At 45.8% G+C, this 11,243-nt stretch overlaps 1 protein-coding gene across 2 annotated transcripts in view; it reads left to right on the top strand.

Moving 5' to 3' along the window:
* The first annotated feature begins 930 nt into the window (after nt 1–930).
* The window catches only part of ass1 (argininosuccinate synthase 1), a 162,714-nt gene continuing 152,401 nt past the window's right edge, over nt 931–11,243 (top strand). For both annotated transcript variants that reach the window (XM_043720419.1, XM_043720420.1), the window contains exon 1: nt 931–1,052. The gene's annotated coding sequence lies outside the window, so the exon portion shown is untranslated. The remainder of the gene's footprint in view (nt 1,053–11,243) is intronic.

Genomic DNA, 11,243 nt, shown 5'->3' with positions numbered 1-11,243 from the left:
AATTTTCTCAGACTGCTTGTAGCTTTATTATAATAATTTATTACATGAGAAATGAGGGACTCCAGACATCTGGATATATTGGATTAGCTGAGGCTACTCTACTTAATGAAGAGAATGTTAAGTGGCGATTTGATAGCTATAGGGAGGTGGTGAAGACTGTCCTTCCCTGATCTGATATAGTTGTGATTTCAGACTCACAGCACTGTGGTTGACTGCCCTTTCTGGGCAATAAATGCTTGGCCTAGTCAGCAATGTCTATATTTTGTGAACAAAAAAAAACAAAATCACAAGGTCTCTAGGCAAAGGAAATGCAGAGAAAGAGCTGAGATTCAGAGAACTGGCAACCTGAAGAAACTAAGTTGTTAGGACCTGCATTGTGCTGCGTGAGGGAAAACAGAGCTTTCAAAACAGCATTGGACACATTTTCTAAGAGATGCAAGACTACAGGGCTGAGTAGTGGATGATTCCGGCAGGAAACAGGTGTGGGCTGAGTGGCCTCCTTGTCAGCAGGAGCTACTGCAGCAGTTTGACTTTTTGGGTGAAGAGGGACTTAAATCTCAAATAGCATCCATTGACCTTGAGCCCAGACCCTTGGATCCATCAATGCCCTGTCAATCATCTTGGGCCAAAGAGAAAAAAAGGCAGGGCTGGACATAATTGACTCGCGTGTGACACCATGATGCGCGTGGGGGGCGGGGCGAACAGGTCTGGAGCTTTAACATATGCTGTTGTCAATCAACGGTTCATCAAGACCCACCCTTCACACTGGCCCCGCCCATTCCCGCCCCCATTCAACCAAAACCTCGCACACCATGCCGCACTCCCATGAGAGCCCCAAGCCCATAGATTTCCCCATCCCGAGCAGGTCCCGCCGTGCCCCGCCCCCATCGTCCGACTCTTTGTCCCTCCCCCAACCCCCGCGAAGTGAGACGATGCTCGCCGAGCTCTGTTTATAACTCGCTCGCTGGCAGGTTGTGCGCAGAATCATATCCAGCGCGAGTGGTACAGGTTCGAAGCTCGAGCGTTAGTGACTAACCGACAGAGTGACCCAGGTGAGATGTGTCCTCAGTGTGGGGAGGGGGAATCGGTGCACAGGTAAAGCACATACATAGACCAAAACGATCAGGAAACTTTATGCCTTACAGTTTTAGAAAAAAAAATGTTAGCCTCTTCATCTTGTCTCTGACACGTCGATTTCACTTCAAACCAGGAAACTTTTATTTTTCGCTGTTATTTCAAAACTCAGTCTGGTCCAATTCCTGAAGTTTGCAGATTTGGTGTTACTTTTTAGGTCTTTTGCAAAGTTGTTTTAACTTTTTTTTTATTGACTTTTGGGAGTGAAAAGTAACTCTTTCGAATGTGAATGACGACATTCAGGTCCTGTGTTGCTTAAAGGAATCCAAAGGCAGTTTTTTCTAGAATTAGAATTTCTACAGTGTTTGGTCAGTTCCCTTTCTAAAGCTGGACTGCAAACCCCATTAAAGCGATGTTGATGCTTCTAATAAGCTAAAAATCACACAACACCAGGTTATAGTCCAACAGGTTTAATTGAAAGCATGAGCTAGTGCTTCCAATGAACCTGTTGAACTATAGCTGAAAATATGTTACTGGAAAAGCGCAGCAAGTCAGGCAGCATCCAGGGAACAGGAGAATCGACGTTTCGGGCATAAGCCCTTCTTCAGGCTTATGCCCGAAACGTTGATTCTCCTGTTCCTTGGATGCTGCCTGACCTGCTGCGCTTTTCCAGCAACACATTTTCAGCTCTGATCTCCAGCATCTGCAGTCCTCACTTTCTCCTGTTGAACTATAACCTGCTGTTGTGTGATTTTTTTTTAAACTTTGTACACCCCAGTCCAACACCAGCATCTCCAAATCATGACTTGTAATAAGCCTTTCTGTTTGTTAACATGATCTGCAAAACGAAGAAGGATATTGTTAAGCTGGAGGAGGTTCAAGAGAGGATTTTGCTGGGAGTGGAGGGTTTGCGTTACAAGGATGGGCTGGAACATTTTTTACTGGAGTGTAGGAGGTTGAGGGGTAACCTTAGAGGTTTATAAAATCATGGGTGGGAGGGTGGTGGTAAAGATAAGGTGAACAGCAAGTGTCTTTTCCCCAGGATGGGGGATTTCAAGATGAGGGGGCATATTTTTAGGTGAGAGGTGAAGGATTTAGAAAAGACATGGACAGTGTTTTTACTGAGTGGTTCATGTGTGAAATGAACTTCCAGAGAAAATGGTGCACGCATTTACTGTTGCAATGTTTAAAAGACATTTGAATACATAAATGAAAGCAAATATTTGGAGGGATATGGGCCAAGTTCAGGCAGGTGGGACTAGTTTAGTTTGGGATTATGGTCAGCATGGACTGTTTGGACCAAAGGGTCTGTTTTCATGCTGTATAACTACTGTATATGACTCTGAATGCATTTTAAACTTTTAACTGGTCAGGGTTATGTTTTCAAACTCCAAGAGTCAGATGCTATTAAATGTAACTGCTTGAGTAAAACTGGGAGAGGCACTAACAAAAAAAGATTGTTTTAGAGGTGGGGATATTAACCCGCTAGTGATATAAACTTTAATGTAAGCAAAATATTGTGTAAGAAATTTCATCAGAGAAATTGGTGATTAAGCTGCTTTTGAATAGTTGCAGAGTGTGTGGTGTAAGTGTTCCCACAGTGCTGTAAGGCAAGGAGTTTCCATGATTTTGTCACAGTGGCAGTGAAGGAACACTTATTATGAATCCAAACCAGAATGAAATGTGGTTGGAGATGAATTGCCATTGGTGGTGTTACCATGAATCTGCTGCCCTTGATTGTCTAGGTGGTAGAAGTCTCTTGTTTAGAAGGAGCTGTCAAAACAGCCTTGTTGATATGCTGCAGTGAATTTGCAAATGCATTTTGTACATTGCTGTGCAGGAAGTTGGAATATAGTACAGTTGATAGATGAGTGTATCCCTACATCAATAAATTATGCTGTCTTCCAAATTTACAATGCTGATATGAAATAAAACTTGTATTCGACATGGTGCATTCAACACTGCTACTCATCATTGGTAGTGGAGGGAGTGGAGGCTTGTGGATGTGGTGCCGATCAAGTGGGCTGCTTTATCCAGGATGGTGTAAAGCTTTTTGAGTGTTGTTGGAGCAAGTGCACTGTTGACTTGTGTCTTGTAGATATACCACAGGCTCTGAGGAGTCAGGAGTGGGTTACTTGCTGCAGTGTTCCTAGCCTCTGATCTCCCCTTATAGCCACTGTATTTATGTGGTGAGTTCAGTTGAGTTTCTGGCCAGTGATAATCCACAGGATGTTTATAGTGGGGGATTCAGTGATGATAACACCATTGAATGTCATGGGGTGGTGGTTAGATTATCTCTTACTGGTGATGGTCATAAGCTGGCATTTGTGTGGCATGAATGTTATTTGCCACTTGTCAGCCCAAGCCTGGATATTGTCTAGATCTTTTTGCATTTGAACATGGACTGCTTCAGTATCTAAGAAGTCACGAATGGTGTTGAACATTGAGTGATCGTTGGCAAACATCCCACCTCTGATCTTTATGATGGAGGGAAGGTCATTAATGAAGCAACTGAGAATGGTTGAGCCTAGGATACTACTTAGGGATTCTTGCAGGGATGCCCTGGAGCTGAGATGACTGACTTCTTCCTATGCGCCAGGAATGAGAGGTTATCCCCTGATAGCCATTGATTCCAGTTTTGCTAGGACTCCTTGATGCCACACTGAGTTGAATGCATTCTTGATGTCAAGGGCTCTCAATCTCATCTCACCTCTGGAATTCAGCTCTTTTTGTTAATTTGCTCGCTGAGCTGGTGGGTTTGTACTCAGACGTTTCATCGTCATGCTAGGTAACATCATCAGTGAGCCTCTGGTGAAGCACTGGTGTTCTGTCCCACTTGCTGTTTATGTGTCTTGGTCTCTTAAGGTGGGTGATAGCATTTCCGGTTCTTTTTCTCAGAGGTTGGTAATTAGGGTCCAACTCAGTGTGTTTACTGATGGAGTTCCAGTTTGAATGCCTGGCCTCCAGGAATTCCCATGCATGTCTCTGTATTGCCTGTCCTAGGATGGATGTGTTGTCCCAGTCAAAGTGGTGCCCTTCTTCGTCTGTGTGTAAGGGTAGTAGTGATAGCTGGTCATGTCTTTTGGTGGCTAGTTGGTGTTTGTGTTTCGTGGTGGCTAGTTTCCTGCCTGTCTGTCTGATGCAGTGTTTGTTGCAGTCCTTGCAGGGTATTTTATAAATGACATTCATTTTGCTCTTTATTGGTACAGGGTACTTTAGGTTCATCAATAACTGTTTCAGTGTGTTGGTAGGTTTGTGGGCTACCATGATGCCAAGGGGTCGGAGTAGTCTGGTAGTCATCTCCGAGATGTCTTTGTATAGTTGTGTGGCTAGAGTCTTTGGGTGTGTTGTCGTCTTGTTTTGGTTAGTTGTTTAAGAATTGGTGGACTGTGTTTATCGGGTATTCATTGTTCTTGAATACACTGTGTAGGTATTTTTCTTCTGCTGCTCGTAGTTCCTGGGTGCTGCAGTTTGTTGTGGCCTGGTTAAATAATGTGCTGATGCAGCTCTGTTTGTGAGTGTTGGGATGAATGCTCCTGTAGTGAAGTATCTGGCTTATACAAAGTTTAAAAAATCTCACAACACCAGGTTATAGTACGACAGGTTTATTTGGAAGCACTAGCTTTCGGAGCACTGCTCTTCATCAGACAACTACCTGATGAAGGAGCAGTGCTCTGAAAGCTAGTGCTTCCAAATAAACCTGTTGGCCTATAACCTGGTATTGTGTGATTTTGAACTTTTGTCGACCCCAGTCTAACACCGGCACTGCCAAATCCAAATGTGTGTGTGTGTGTGTGTGTCTTTCCTGTGGATGCTGGTCTGCAGTTCTCTATTGCCTGTTCGTTCCACTGTGACATCTAAGAAGGGGAGTCTGTTGTTGTTCTTTCCTCTTTGGCCTGTTCGTTCCACTGTAGATGCTGGTCTGCAGTTCTCTATCGCCTGTTCGTTCCACTGTAGATGCTGGTCTGCAGTTCTCTATTGCCTGTTCGTTCCACTGTGACATCTAAGAAGGGGAGTCTGTTGTTGTTCTCTTCCTCTTTGGTGAAATTTATGCCTGTGAGGATGTTGTTGACAATATTGTAGGTTTCTTCTAATCTGTTTTGTTTCGTGATGACAAAGGTGTCATTCACATAGCAGACCCAAAGCTTGTGTTGGATTTTGGAGAGGGCTATTCGTTTGAGTCTCTGCATTACTGCTTCTGCTAAGAATCCTGATATTTGTGATCGCATGGGAGTCCCGTTAATTTGTTTGTAGGTCTTGTCTTTGAAGGTGAAGTGGGTAGTGAGGCATAGGTCTACTAGCTTGAGTTTGCTGTCCTTGCTGATGGAGTTGGTGCTGTCTGGTGTTTGTATCCTTGGTTTGTCTAGGAGTGAGATCAGTGTTTCTTTGGCCAGGTTGATGTTAATTAATGTGAAGAGAGCCATTATGTCGAAGGAGACCATTACTTCATCCTCTTTATCTTGGTGTCTTTTGATCATGATGATTAGGAATTCTTGGGTGGAGTGGAGAGAGTAGCACAGTTTATGGTGAAGTTCCTTTATTAGTCTGTATGTTGGTGTGCCAGGGACTGAGACTATGGGCTTGAAAGGGGCCCCTGGCTTGTGTCCGTTAGGTAATCCATGGAAGTGGGGTGTGTTGGATCCATCGAGTTTCATTCTTTGGAGATCTGTCTTGTTAATTTCGCCTGATGTATAGATTTCTTCAGTGGTGCTGTGATATGGGTTTTTAGCTGTGGAGTCAGGTCTATCGTCTATTGGTAGGTGTCAGTATCTGTGAGCAGTAAGTTCACCTTTTCAAATAACTGTTCTGTTTAGGATGATGGTCATGAGCCTTTTGTCTGCAGGTAGGATTCCAATGTTTCTGTCTTTTCTGAGTCCTTCTAGGGCTTTCCTTTCCTGTGTTGAGGGTGTTCCATTCTTTTTCCCTGCTTAGTATTGTCTGTCTGGTGGTCTGCTGGGTTTCTTCCGTGAGTCCGTTGTCTTTCAAGGTTGGTTCTAATGCTGCTAGGAAGTCCTTTTTTGTCTGTGTCTCTGTAGTTGTAGTTCATCCCTCTTGCTAGGATAGCATTTTCTGTGTCTGTTAATGGTCGGTCCGATAGGTTCTTAATCCAAGCTTCTGAATTGTCTGCGTTGTTCTTTTGTGAGAGCTTGTCCAGTTTTTCTTGGAGGGATAGTTTTTTTTTTCCTTTTCTTGGTCTGCTGTTGTTTTGATGCTGATGGCTCATTTAATGTGCTTATCGATTCCTGTTGCATCAGTCGTGCTGGTGTACAAAGTGTTTTTTGGCATGAAATTTCCCATTCATACTGATGGAGTCGGCTGTGGGCATGATTTATCATTTCTCGCAACATTCTGTGGCTGTTCTGTTCTGCTATTCTTCTGGCTTGTGGGGTGTTGAGTGGTGGTTTGTACTTGACACATTTTGCTAATAACCTGTTTCCTGAGGCATTCATGTAGGAAATATAGATGTTTGTTGGTGGCACTCAGTCAGGTGGCATTGGGTTCCCATCTTCAGGCTAGTTTTGAGAGTATTGTCCCCATAGGTGGGTTTGCGATTTTTGAGAAGGTTTGTGTTGTAAATTTGCTTCTGAGCTGGTAGGTTTGTTTTCAGTATCCTTACGTACAGACAAAGAAGGACACCGCTTCGACACCACATCCATCCTAGGACAGGCAAAACGGAGACACACATGGGAATTCCTAAATGCCTGGCATTCAGACTGGAACTTCATCAATAAACGCATCGATTTGGACCCCATTTTCCAACATCTGAGTCAAAGAACCAGAAATGATATCACCCACCTTAACAGACCAAGACACATAAATAGAAAGCAGGACAGAACACCAGCGCTTCACCAGAGGCTCACTGATTATGTTACCTAGCAAGGTGAAATGTCTGAGAACCTACAAGCTCAGCAAGCAAACCTACAACCTACAACCTGAACCTCCACCTGAGCTACAAATCTTCTCAAAAAAATCTTTTGACAGTTTTTGAAACAAGTCTGTAATGAGGTCAGGAGCTGAGTGACTCTGGCAGAACCCAAACTGGGCGTCACTGAGCAGTTTACTGCTGAGCAGGTGCTGCATAATAGCGCTATTGATGACACCTTCTTCCTAACTTTACTGATCAAAATTAGACTGATAGGGCAGTAATTGGCTGGGTTAATTTCATCCTTTTTTATGTACAAGACAAACCTGGGCAATTTTCTCAATCCCCCTATCATCCTCCTCCGTTCCCGGGGAAAAAAAAAATTCAACACATGTTGTGACATCGAACACTTCTTCTGCTACCTCTGCCTCTGAACTTACTTTTTCTATCAAGACTCCAGCCCATCTTCTGAGGGCCCCTTCGCCCACCTCCAACACATCCCACCCACCTGGACAATCCGTGCTGGTCTGTTACCTCCCTTTGACCTCTTTATTTCCAATTACCACCAGGACATTGACTGCCTCAACCTGTCCACCCCTCTCACCCATTCCAACCGCGCAGCCCTCAACTCCATCTGCTGCAACCCCAACCTCACCATCAAACCAGCAGACAAGGAGGGGTGCAGTGGTAGTTTGGCGCACTAACCTCTACACCGCTGAAGCCAGGTGTCAACTTGAAGACACCTCCTTCTACCATCCCCTCGACCACAACCTCACCTGCCATACCAAACCGTCATCTCTCAGACCATACACAACCTCATCACCTCAGGGGATCTCTCACCCACAGCTTCCAACCTCATACTTTGGGAACCCCGGTTCTACCTCCTTCCCAAGATCCACAAACCTGACTACCCTGGCCGACCACTGTCACTCTAATTAATTTGGCTGAACTGGCCCTCACCCTCAACAATTTCTCCTTCGAATCCTCCCACTTCCTCCAGACAAAAAGGGTAGCCATGGGCATCCGCATGGGCCCTAGTGATGCCTGTCTCTTTGTCGGCTACGTGGAACAGTCTGTCTTTTGCAGTTACATCGGCACCACTCCCCACCTTTTCCTCCGCTGCATCGGCGCCACCTCGTGCTCCCACAAGGAGTTGAACAGTTCATCAACTTCACCAACACATTCCACCCCAACCTTAAATTCACCTGGACCATCCCTGACACCTCTATCCCCTTCCTGGACCTCTCCAATACCATCAACAGTGATCGACACAACACCAACATTTTCTACAAACCCACCAACTCTCACAGCTACCTGAATTACACCTCCTCCCACCCTGCCTCCTGCAAAAGTGCTATCCTTTATTCCCAATTCCTCTGCCTCTACCACATTCTCACAGCGCCAGAAACCCGGGTTGGATTCCTGCCTCTGGCGACTGTCTGTGTGGAGTTTGCACATTCTCCCTGTGTCTGCGTGGGTTTCCTCCAGGTGTTCCGGTTTCCTCCCACAATCGAAAAATGTACATGTCAGGTGAATGGGCAATTTAGCACGGCCACTAGTGTTAGGTGCATTAGTCAGGGGTAGGGGAATAGGTCTGGGTGGATTACTCTTCAGAGGCTTAGTGTGGACTTGTTGGGCTGAAGTGCCAGTTTCCATACTGTAAGGAATCTAATCTAATCTAATCTAATCTAATCTACTCCCAGGAGGACCAGTCCCACAGAACACATCAGATGACCTCCTCCTTTAAAGACCACAATTTCCCCTTCCATGTGGTGGTTCATGCACTCCAGCATCCAGTTGCTGCACCGCCGCGCTCACACCCCACCCCTCCAACCACAACAAGGACAGAACGTCCCTGGTCCTCACCTTCCACCCACCAACCTCTGTATACATCGCAAAATCCTCTGCCATTTTCACCACCTACAAATGGACCCTACCACGAGAGTTATATTTCCCTCCCCATCCCTATCCTCTTTCCATAAACACCATTCTCTACGCGAATACCTTGTCAGGTCCACTCCCTCCAACACCCTCCTCTCCCAGCACCTTCCCTGCCACCGCAGGAATTGCTAAATCTGTGCCCATACCTCCCCCCCCCCCCCCCCCTTCTCACCTCTGTCCTAGGCCCCAAGGGAGCCTTCCACATCCATCAAAGTTTCACCTGCACTTCCACATGTCGTTTACTGTACCCGTTGCTACTGATGCAGTCTCCTCTACATTGGGGAGACAAGACACCTACTTGCAGAGCGATTCAGAGAACATCTCCGAGACACCCACACTAACCAACCCCACTGTTCTGTGGCTGAACACTTAAACTCCCCCACCCACTCTGCCAAGGGCATGCAGGTCCTGGACCTCCTCCATCGCCACTCCTTTACCACCAAACGCCTGGAGGAAGAAAGCCTTATTTTCTGCCTTGGGATCCTCCAACTCCATGGCAGTAATGTGGATTTCACCAATTTCCTCAATTCCCCTTCCCCCACCTTACCCCAGTTCCAACCTTATAGCTCAGCGCTGCCCTCATGACCTGTTCCATCTGTCCATCTTCCTTCCCACCTATCCGCAACACCCTCCCCTCCAATCTATCACCATTACCCCCACCTCCATCCACCTATTGCACTCTCTGCTATCTTCCTCCCCGCCCTCCCAGCTCCACCCCTCTCCCAGTTATCTCTCCACCCCCAAGGCTCCCAGGCTCATACCTGATGAAGGGCTTTTGCTTGAAACGTCGCTTTTTCTGCTCCTCAGATGTGCTTTTCTAGCACCATACTCTTGACTCTGATCTCCAGCATCTGCAGTCCATTCTTCTGCTCAATTTTCCACATTGTCAGGTAGCTGTACTGGAAGAGCTTGGCTAGGGGAGCAACACGTTCTGGAGTGAGCTGTCAGTACTTTTGTCAGAATGTTGTCAGGGCTCGTAGTCTTGATCGCCAACCATTTCTTGATATATTGCGTGAACCGAATTGGATGGGGGAGATACTAAATGAGTATTTTGCATCACTATTTACTGTGGAAAAGGATATGGAAGATATAGACCGAAGGGAAATAGATGGTGACATCTTGCAAAATGTCCAGATTACAGAGTGCTCGATGTCTTGAAACGGTTAAAGGTGGATAACTCCCCAGGACCTGATCAGGTGCACCCGAGAACTCTGTGGGAAGCTAGAGAAGTGATTGCTGGGCCTCTTGCGGAGGTATTTGTATCATCGATAGTCACGAGTGAGGTGCCGGAAGACTGGAGGTTGGCAAACGCGGTGCCACTTTTAAGGAGGGTGGTAAGGACAAGCCAGGGAACTATAGACCAGTAAGCCTGACCTCGGTGGTGGGCAAGTTGTTGAAGGGAATCCTGAGGATGCACATGTATTTGGAAAGGCAAGGACTGATTAGGGATAGTCAACATGGCTTTGTGCATGGGAAATCATGTCTCACAAACTTGATTGAGTTTTTTGAAGAAGTAACAAAGAGGATTGAAGAGGGCAGAGCAGTAGATGTGATCTATATGGACTTCAGTAAGGCATTCGACAAGGTTCCCCATGGAAGACTGATTAGCAAGGTTAGATCTCATGGAATACAGGGACAACTAGCAATTTGGATATAGAACTGGCTCAAAGGTAGAAGACAGAGGGTGGTGGTGGAGGGTTGTTTTTCAGACTGGAGGCCTGTGACCAGTGGAGTGCCACAAGGATCGGTGCTGCATTTGGATGCGAGCATAAGAAGTACAGTTAACACCAAAATTGGAGGTGTAGTGGACAGCGAAGAGGGTTACCTCAGATTACAACAGAATCTTGATCAGATGGGCCAATGGGCTGATTTTTAAAGAACCATTTAATACAAAACCCATTTATACCGTTAAGAGGGAAAAGCTACACTTCACTGAAAGAACAGCCATAGACAACTAAAGAAGTAATGGATAGCATAAAAACTAAAATGCTAAAAACTAAAATGCAAAAAACAGCACATATCCTGCTGATGGGGAAAGATACAAAGACCAGCAAAGGGCCACAAAACAGTTTATAAGAGCTACTAAAGGGGATTAGATTAGATTAGTTAGATTCCCTACAGTGTGGAAACAGGCCCTTCGGCCCAACAAGTCCTCACCGACCCTCCGAAGAGCAACCCACCCAGACCCATTCCCTACATTTACCCCTTCACTTAACATTACGGGCAATTTAGCGTGGCCAATTCACCTAACCTGCATATCTTTGGACTGTGGGAGGAAACCGTAGCACCCGGAGGAAACCCATGCAGACACAGAGAATGTACAAACTCTACACACACAGTTGCCCAAGGCAGGAACTGAACCCAG

This window comes from Chiloscyllium plagiosum, chromosome 30 (genome assembly GCF_004010195.1).
Source record: "Chiloscyllium plagiosum isolate BGI_BamShark_2017 chromosome 30, ASM401019v2, whole genome shotgun sequence".
NCBI classification, from domain to species: domain Eukaryota; kingdom Metazoa; phylum Chordata; class Chondrichthyes; order Orectolobiformes; family Hemiscylliidae; genus Chiloscyllium; species Chiloscyllium plagiosum.
Note: the sequence above shows the minus strand (reverse complement) of the source record. Positions and strands in the feature narration are given on the sequence as shown.